At 46.4% G+C, this 9653-nt stretch overlaps 1 protein-coding gene across 8 annotated transcripts in view; it reads left to right on the top strand.

The window, feature by feature from the left end:
- Positions 1-237: 237 nt before the first annotated feature.
- The window catches only part of KYAT3 (kynurenine aminotransferase 3), an 846358-nt gene continuing 836942 nt past the window's right edge, over positions 238-9653 (top strand). For 2 of the 8 annotated variants that reach the window (XM_044085641.1, XM_044085640.1), the window contains exon 1: positions 238-393. The gene's annotated coding sequence lies outside the window, so the exon portion shown is untranslated. The remainder of the gene's footprint in view (positions 394-9653) is intronic. The other 6 variants (XM_044085638.1, XM_044085634.1, XM_044085643.1 and 3 more) reach the window with 5 other exon arrangements.

Below are 9653 nucleotides of genomic sequence, written 5' to 3'. Positions count from 1 at the left end.
GAGGTATGCTCACCACAATGCAAAAAGAAGCACAAACAAAAAGCATTCAGGTTTATTGATTTGCTAACTAGACCCCCCTCTGCGTACAACCTCATCTAGTGCGTCGAGATTACAGTGACTAGCTCAGTCGCACAGTAGTCAAATCGATGTAATAGAACCCGAGACGGCTTTCAATGATCGATAGCACAATAAACTTTTCTAAGAAAATGCTTTAATTCTCTGCATTGTATAGAACAGCAGTGCCACGCTTCCCTATGTTTTCATCATGACACAAATGTTGTGTTCTATTGGTTACATTTGGGGCGGAAAGGATGACGTTGCACTCGAAATTTTTCTGCGCAGGCTCGGATGTGACTTTTCACAGTTGCATGGTTTCTTTTTACTGAAAACGAAGTGAGTATTGTATTGTCTAGTATTAGAGCTACTATTTACCGTTACATTCTGCAAAACTTGATTAAGTAGTAGCATATAGCTGCTATGTGAAGTGTGTGTGTGTGGTTGGTGCACTTTTTGTGGTAAAATGAAGTTTGCACAACGTACATCTTATATAAGGCAGTGACCACCGTGCATTTGTGTGGATTACAGTATGTCTCTCAAGCGTTACTATTTTGACTCAAATTTTTACTTTTCCACTCTCTAACTATGACCTTTTAAAAAGAAAAATGATTGCAAGTATATTACTAATTAATTGCAGTGGACCAGTGATTACTCATGCATCTCAGTTAAGTTGTCCAGCATTTGCCTTATATTTTTGGTCTGTTCCGCTTAAAAATTGTGATTAACCTACAAGTTAAGAAGGACTGAAGCCACTAAGTAATGCTAAACTGGTTAGTTATTCTATCGAATTTCCAAGTTTATATAAAGTCCTTTTTTACCAATCCGCCACCACACATTATTTACATATTCCTTTTACTTCATAAAGTGCGTGTTAAAGTTTTTGTTCAGTCAACTTTTTTGGACAGGCCTTTATTTTTGAGGTTTTGCCCGTGAAACTGATTATTTGGTTGGGTGCCCTGATACTGGATATAAAGGAAGAAAGCTTTCAACAGCAGTTCTTGTTTTAATATATCAAACTAAGACGTAGCCATGTAAACGCACAAGCTTTTGATAATAATCGCACCTTCATCTGGAAGCATTTTATTAGTTATGTCATGGAACCTTTACTAACTACATGATACATCTGCTAATACTACATAAGCAGTGATTCACATTGAGGTGAATATGAGTTGTACACATTGTTGCCCTGCTTTTAGAGTCCTTGAAACAAACTGTTCAGTGAAGCCCATTTCTTTCTGTCTACAGACTTGATTACAACCTTGCTGTTGGTGTCAGATACAAATTTAAATTGGGCTGTTCTGTTGAGAGTTTATTGCATAATCAGTGCTTATATATTAACTGTTTTAAAAGACAGTATTATACTTGATTTTAGTACTTTTGGTTTTAGAATAATTCTGCAAGTTGCTTTTGTCATAAGGTGCAGAGGGTGGCGATGTGTGCTTATTCATAGAGTTAGTGCCAGTCACTGTATTGCAAATTAGTGATGGACTTAAAACAATTGGTAGACTTTATATTCCTCTCTACTCACATCATCATGCACAATATATAAGAAGTAACTCAGTGTGCATCAGCCTACCACATGCCATAGCGTTATACTGTTACAATATCTGTCAGAATGATTTCACTTAATCTCTTGGCTAAAATTGACCCATTCACCTCTTAAATGATGACTAGGCTGGTTGTGTGACTCAGGGGCTTAACTTCATCACCTACAACTGCTGGTGTCTCCCACGGCTGCTGAATTATTCACTGTGTGCAGTATGTATAAGTGTGGTGATGACCCCACCATTAGAGGAGGGAAGTTTGGATTTATTACATCATCTTGGCAGGAGAGGATCCAGTTAACAAACAGGTTGTCTGCAGCACACATTGCTTTCCAATGCTAATCATTTAGCATAAGGAAGTTGTCAGTGGAGGAATATCTTGCATATTGATTTTGTTTGAGATGGATTTACTGATAGGAAGATGTTGCTTCTCTTAGGTTCGTAGGTTCATACTAGGCTATCTGCCTAGGGCATTTATAAGCCTAGCCAGAGTGTGTTTGGCTTTCGCCACCCATTTTAAATGAATTTTGCTATGCCCTTTTTTGAGGTTAGTATACTGTGCCTCTAACAGTGACACAGAAGTGATACCCGGGGTAAACCTACAATCTCCCATCCACTCATCAAGATTCCTCTTGAAGAGAGTCAGTGAGGGACTCTGCCTAACCTGGACTGGGATTTTATTCCAGAGTGAAGGGAGCCTCTGGGTTATGAATCTGTCCCTCCAGCATGTCCTATTTATTTCAGTGCTGAGGTTCAAGTCTCTCAAGCGAGTAGCTCGATGGGATTTGGATTTTCTGAGGTGCAGCATGTCCATTAATTCCAGGTTGGACATGGCTTTATACGTCAAGCACAGATCGCCTCTGAGAAGGTGGTATGCCACTGAGTAGAGCTGGAGTTTCTTTAACCGGGCAGCATATGGCATCTGTTTGAGCCCTTTGATCCTCTTGGTGAGGTACTTTTGGGGTCTTTCCAGTTGCTGCAGGTGTCTGGTAAGGTACATCCTAAAAGGGGCATTGTACTCAATTATGGGCCTGATGAGGGATCAGTAAAGAGGCACGATGACCTCCCCTGATCTAGATGTGAATCCCTTCATGATTAGGTGGGCTATATAAAATGTTTTTCTAACCACTTTGGCCACATGGTTTTCAAATGAGAGATTGCTATCAACTTGGGTCCCCAGGTCCCTAATTACTTCTTCCGTACTTAATGGATTACCACCTATGTGGTAATTTGTGGGCACTTTGTTTTTGCCAAAGGGGATGACTATACACTTTTTGGCGTTTAGCTTGAGGCCATGGCTCTGGCACCAGTTGTCTGTTTCTATGTGGCCCTTTTGTAGGATGCTTGTGTTGGCTGGAGAGTCGATTATGGCGCCTAGTTTGCAGTCATCTACAAACTTGGTCAGCCACAGTCCTTCCATGTTGGCCTGTACCTCCGAGAAATATATACCGAACAAGAGAGGTCCCAGGACTGAGCCTTGTGGGGTGCCACTTGTAACTGGTTTGGAGTCTGACATGGCTCCAGCAATTCTAACCATGTGGGTTCTGTCCTTGAGCCAGTTTGCAACCCATCTAGTGACATAGGGGTTTATATTTAAGCTGGTGAGCTTATCTATAATGCCCGAGTGCGGTATTGTATTGAAGGCTTTTGCGAGGTCCAGCTAGGCTGTGTGGACCACCTTCCCCTCGTCAATGGCCTTGGTGACTGTTTCAAAGAAATCAACCAGGTTTAAGAGGCAGGATCTGCCCTTAACAAAGCCGAACTGGGTAGGATCCAGTGTCTGTAGGTCCCCAATATCTTTATTTATGAGGTCCATGATGATCCTTTCCATATCTTTGCAGACCAAGCTAGTCAGGCTTATGGGGCGATAGATTCCAGGATCCGTTGAGGCACCATCTTTGTGGAGAGGGACCACTGTTGCTGTACGCCACTCTTTGGGTACATATCCTGTAGTAAGGCTGAGATTGAGCAGTAGTTTTATGTTTGGGTTTAGCTCTTCTTGGAGTTCATGTAGGACGCAGCCCTGGACACCGTCTGGTCCCATTGATGCTGTGTTTTTTGCTTTGGAGAGGGCTGCTCTTATCTGAGATGTCAGGGGGGAAGCACTCTGCTGGGATAGATATTTGCTCTTTTGGTGGGGAGGGGGGAGAGAAGTTTGCGCTGAACCTGTCAACTAGGATGTTGGCAATGTCTGTGGGTTCGGTGTATTTTTTGTCATTTTGGACTAATTCTGAGCATATCTGGGAATTCCCTCCCAGGTTCCTAACATAACTAAAGAAAGCCTTGTGATTATCCTTAGTGTCCTGTGCAATATTTCTCTCGAAGCTGGCCTTAGACAATTTTATGAGTGCCCGTAGTTTTTTCCTTTTTGGGATTTTGCTCTGTCATGTAGTAGCTTCCTCCTTCTATTGTATAGTTTGTTTATGGCTGGGGTCCACCAGACAGGACGCCTGCCTTTGGAGGATTGGGTCTTGGTTTTATTTGAGATTGCATGATCCATGCATTCCTGAAGGTGTTCATAGAATGCGTTTTAAAGGATTCTGCGGTCTGGGCCGTATTTTCCACAGGCCTGGGGGCTTTGAAGGATTCCACCTCAGTGTTGAGGAGTGTGAAATTTGCTTTAGAGAAGTTTTTCACTGTGGTTTTCTGGGCAGGGGGTGGGGTCGGGATGTGAATATCCAGTGAGATTAGTTTATGGTCTGATCTTACCAGTGAGGGATACACTTCTGGTCTGGAGCATAGAGCCGCCATGTTGGTGATGATCAGGTCCAGTATGTTTTCCCCGCTTGTGGTTGTGTGACTCGGGGGCTTCTTCCTCCCAACATACATGCATATGTTGTATAAGTAGTTTATTTTTAATTCATGATGTAATTCTCTGATGTTAAGTTGTCAATCTCGCCTTCATTCTTGCTGGATGGGTTTGGAGCCGATCCTCGGCTCCGACTCGGCCACTCTAAAAGCTCGAGAGCTAGTACCACCGGCTCGAGGCTCGCCTATATCCCACAACGCTAGGCGGTAACTCCTCAGATCCCGTTTGCCGCTACAGTGATCGAGGTGTGTTCCTACCGGCTCAGGTTAGTTTTTTGGTAAAGAACTAGTTTCTTAGCCTTTTTTCCCCTTTAAAGTTAGTTTTCTTATAAATAGTTAGTTTTAAATTAGTTTATCCCATTCCCGTTAACTTTCCACCCCCTTTTTTTCCACAAATCTCTAGATTTTTCTCTCTGGCCCTAGGCCCAGTCCCTCCCTTCCTATAGTGAGTGACTGTGTGTTATAGGGATTTTTATTTCTAATTACTATAATTTGTTTAAATTAGTTTAAAATTACTCCCAAGTGTAATCGGTGTGTGTGTGTTACACTTTCCCCTTAGATGTCTAAGGAGTCAAAGGTCTCAGACTTTAAGAAGTGTGACTCGTGCTGTCAGAAGATGTCTTTGACAGACGGTCACACTTCTTGTGTGTACTGCCTGGGACCTTTGCACCTGCAGGACTCGTGCTGTTTGCCATGGCTTCAGCCCTAGAGTCCTGCAGGAGCGAAAAAATTAACTTATTTTAAGGGGCTTACTTATGCCTGAGGGTCCCTCGACTCAGTCATCGGGGAAACCCTCTAAGCCTTCTAGACCTTCGGCTCCAGCCTCTGAGCCGTCTTCTGGAGGCCCTAAAGCTATTCGAACATCGGCTCCGGCCGGAGCCGATGAACCTCTAATACAAGCCCCTACGGTGTCGGAGCCGAGGAAGACATTACTCTGTCGGCTCCGATTATTTTATCGGAACCGACATCCAGAAAGAGGTCCCGATCTCCATCTATTGGCTCCGTTCATTCGGCTCCAGCATCACCCTTGCTGTCTGAACGGAGCCATAGATCCCACTCTTCTAGGTCTTCCAGGTTATCGGACCATGACCTTCAGAGAGTAGTGAGTCGACTTCTTAAGTCCGAGGCATTAGCCCAGATGCTTCAAAGTCCGACTCAACAGTCGAGACCTACTCCTACCACTCAAAATATTCCTCCTCTGACTGACTCTTTTGAGTTCGAAGCCAGGGCGGCTCGGACCCGAGACTGTGGTGGCGTCGGAACCGATACCTTTGTCTTCGGTTCCGTCGTCTGCTCCAATGTCTTCTTTGGAAGAATCTCGGTGCCGGACTTCCCTCATCGGCTCCGAGGGGGCGAGTGGCATCGGACCCTTGTCCGACCCCGCTCTCCCTCTCGGTTCTTCGGCGCTGGTGAGTTCGGCTCCGACATCGGCCTCGGAGCCATCACTGTCGGTGCCGGGGGAGGTTTTCAGTTTTTCGGAACGGAGACCTCCGGCTCTGCCTGACAGGGGTGCCTTCGAGGTCATGAGGAGCGTGTTAGAACCAGGTTCTACTCCACAGTCGTTTTTTTCTGCCCCTCCCCCTATGGTGCCTCCGGTGATTTCGACTCACTCTCTCATCCCCGACCGTAGAGAGCCAGCTCCTCAAGTTTCCCCTGTGGGGATCTCCTCCTCTTCCGAGGCCTCTCCTGACCCTGTAGGAGAGCCCCCTAGGAAGAGGCAGTGCAAGAGGAAGCACATTGACTCCCCTGAGTCTGTCACCTCTGACACTGATTTAGAGGATTCTGAAGGTTCCCCTCGTTCCCCCTCTGAAGATGTCTCCTTTGCAGACATCCTTGAAATCTTAAAACAGAGGGGGAATTGGCCAGCCCTCAACCCTTCAGAGGATGAATCAGTGTATCTTGAGGTGTTTGGCTCTCGCCCTTCCACCTCCTGGGTGTCCCCTCCCTTTGACCCCCTTATGCAAGTGGTGGCAAAGAAGGCTTGGGCGGCTCCTGACTTAGTGGAACCCACCCCCAGGAGACCATCAAAGTTCATCACGGCCCCCAAGGATAAAGAATTTCTGACCAAAGGCGTCTCTGTTGATGCTATGGTGGTGGCTGCGGCTACCAAGAAGGAGTTAGCTGATCCTTCGGTGCCTGTTCATCCTCCTAACAAGGAGTCTAGGTCGATGGACAGGTACGAGAAGCGGATGTTCTCTTCAGCGACCTTTACTATGAGATCGCTGAATTACCTGTGTCATTCAGAGGGACTTAATCAAGGAAGCGAGTGAAATGTTGAAGGACCCAACAGCTGCGGGTTTTCAGGATAGGATGAACTCTCAGCTGGCTACCCTTAATTCTATAACCAACTCTTCCATGCGCCTCCTTTCATATGCGGCGGATGGAGCAAGTAGAGCAGCAGGTACAGGTGTAGCCTTGCGTAGGCACGCCTGGATGCGGCTTTGTAACTTTGCGGACCCTTTTAAGGCATCCTTCACTAATTCCCCCTTTGATGGATCATCCCTCTTTGGTCCTCAAGTGAAGGAAACCCTGACTAGGTGCGAGACTGATGGCAAAACTCTTTCTGCCATCAGAGTCCGTTTTTCTACTCCTAGACCTTACCCCAAAGGTCAGAAGGGGGGAAAGATGTGGTTCCGTAAACAATCTCAAGGAGACTTGCCTGACGTACAGAGTCGATTCCCCTCTAGAGGCAGAGGGGGGAACAACAATGGTAGACGCCGTCCCAGAGGCAGAGGGGGCCCGCAGAATCAGGGCAGTCGAGAATCCTTTTCCGACAAGCCCTTTCAGCATCCCTGAGGTGTTGCCCGACTGTCCACCTGCGGAGGCAGTCGGGGGAAGGTTGTCACTGTACCCAAAAGCCTGGCTATCCCTAACTCAAGACAAGTGGGTACAGTCTATCATTTCCGAAGGCTACAGAATCCCTTTCGTTTTCATTCCGAAGCTATCCAAAAAATCCCTTCCAGACATTCCACCCAGTCAAAGGGAGCAAGCAGCATTAGAAATTTCAAAGCTGCTCGCAAAAAGAGCCATTCAACCAGTGCCAGCAGACCAAGTAGGATCTGGAATCTACTCCAAATTCTTTTTGGTTCCAAGGAAAACGGGACTGGAGACCCATTTTGGATCTCAGCAACTTGAACAAGTTTATCAAGAAAACAAAGTTCCGGATGGTCATGCTGCAGTCCATTCTTCCCCTTTTGGGGCGGGACAACTGGATGTGCTCGATAGATCTCCAGGATGCGTACTTGTGTACTATCACATCAAGATGAGTCGACGCTCCAGGAGGTTTCTCCGCTTCAGGCTGGGAACCACTCATTTTCAATTCAGAGCCCTGCCCTTTGGTCTCACTACAGCCCCCAGAGTGTTTACCAAATGCATGGCAGTGGTAGCCTCTCATCTGAGACGACAAGGATTCCAGGTGTTTCCTTATTTAGATGACTGGCTCCTTACAGCCCCCACCAAGCATCTTTTACTCCTCGCCAGAGACTACACCTTTCGCACATGTCAGGCGCTAGGCATTTCAATAAACTACAAAAAGTCTGTCTTGTCGCCTTGTCGTGTTATTACTTTCATAGGCGCAAATCTAGACACAGTCAAGATGTCAGCCAGACTCACAGAGCAGAGGATAGCAGACATACACAAACAGGTCGGTCTTTTCTTGCAGAGCAACAGGGTCAAAGCCAGACTGATCCTAAAAGTCTTGGGGATTATGGCGGCGGCCATCCCTCTCCTGCCATTAGCTCGCTTCCATATGAGGATTTTACAATGGATGCTCTTCACACAATGGTCTTACCAAAGTCTCCCAATGTCCCATCCTATTCGGATAACTCAATCGTGCAAGAGTCATCTCTCTTGGTGGATCACATCTCCTCAGCTCCTCCTAGGGAGACCTTTCGTCCCTCCCCCTCCGGTTGCTACAGTGACAACTTGATGCCTCCCTGATCGGGTGGGGGGGGCATTTCCAGGGCAGGACAGTCCAGGGCATGTGGCAACTGTTCGAGTGCCACTTGCACATAAACGTCCTAGAGATGAGAGCAGTGCTTCTAGCGTTGCAAGCCCTACAAGACTCTCTTCCCAAGGGAACTATAGCAATCCAAACAGACAACATGTCTGTAGTGTGGTACATCAATAAACAAGGCGGAACCAGATCTTAAACCCTATGTCAAGAGGCACTCAGACTGTGGCAATGGGCGATTTCTTCTCAGCGATATCTGTTAGCAACGCACATCCCCGGGAAGTCCAATGTGATTGCAGACAAATTGAGCAGAGCTATTCTCATGCCTCACGAGTGGTCTCTGAACAATTCAGTGTTGGAGAAAGTTTTTCAAAAGTGGGGCAGGCCTTGCTGCGACCTTTTCGCTACTCCCCAAAACAGCAAGTGCGATGATTTTTTCACCCTCTTTCCCCAACCAGGCCACCCCAGCAGAGACGCTCTAGTACAAGTTTGGCCCCGGGGACTTCTGTATGCCTTTCCTCCCTTCCCACTGATATCCCAGCTGATACAGAAAGCCATCGCTCAGGAAGCTTCTATGATCCTCATTGCCCCTTACTGGCCTCGACAAGTTTGGTTCCCCTTTCTCCACTGTTATCTGTTGGAACAACCTTGGCATCTGGACCCAGTTCCAGACCTCTTGACCCATCAGTCGGGTCAGTTGCACCACTCCCTTCCCTCTCTGAACCTCACAGCATGGTTCCTCCAATTCCGACCTTAGCCAGGCTTCCTTTGATATCTCACTCAGTTAGAGATATCTTGATAGCCTCTCATAAATCTTCCACTCGGAAGATTTATCATAGCAAGTGGAAATGTTTTTCCTATTGGGCGCAGTCAAAGAATATAGATCCTTTCACTGCTTCTATTCAAACAGTTCTAGACTTTCTAGCCGAAGTTTTCCATGCAGGTTCGTCCCCATCTACCATTAGAGTTCAATTGGCTGCAATTTCGAACTTTCATGTTGGAGTCTCAGAGTCCTCTATTATGTCTCAAAAACTCTGCAAGGCCTTTTTAAAGGGAGTTTTTCTACTCAAACCACCCATCAGAGATCCTCCTCCTCAATGGGATCTCAACTTGGTTCTGGCATCTTTAATTCTTCCCCCCTTTGAACCTGCGGCTTCATGTTCTATAAAGTTACTTTCGTGGAAGACACTCTTTTTAGTAGCTATCACCTCAGCTAGAAGAGTCTCTGAACTTCATGCTCTGTGTAGTCGACCCCCTTATCTGGTATTTCATAAAGACAGGGTGTCCTTGCA

The sequence above is a fragment of the Protopterus annectens genome, chromosome 10.part0 (genome assembly GCF_019279795.1).
Source record: "Protopterus annectens isolate FY-2018-M chromosome 10.part0, PAN1.0, whole genome shotgun sequence".
Lineage (NCBI taxonomy): Eukaryota > Metazoa > Chordata > Ceratodontiformes > Protopteridae > Protopterus > Protopterus annectens.
The sequence above is the reverse complement of the archived record's forward strand: the minus strand, read 5'-3'. Positions and strand labels throughout refer to the sequence as shown.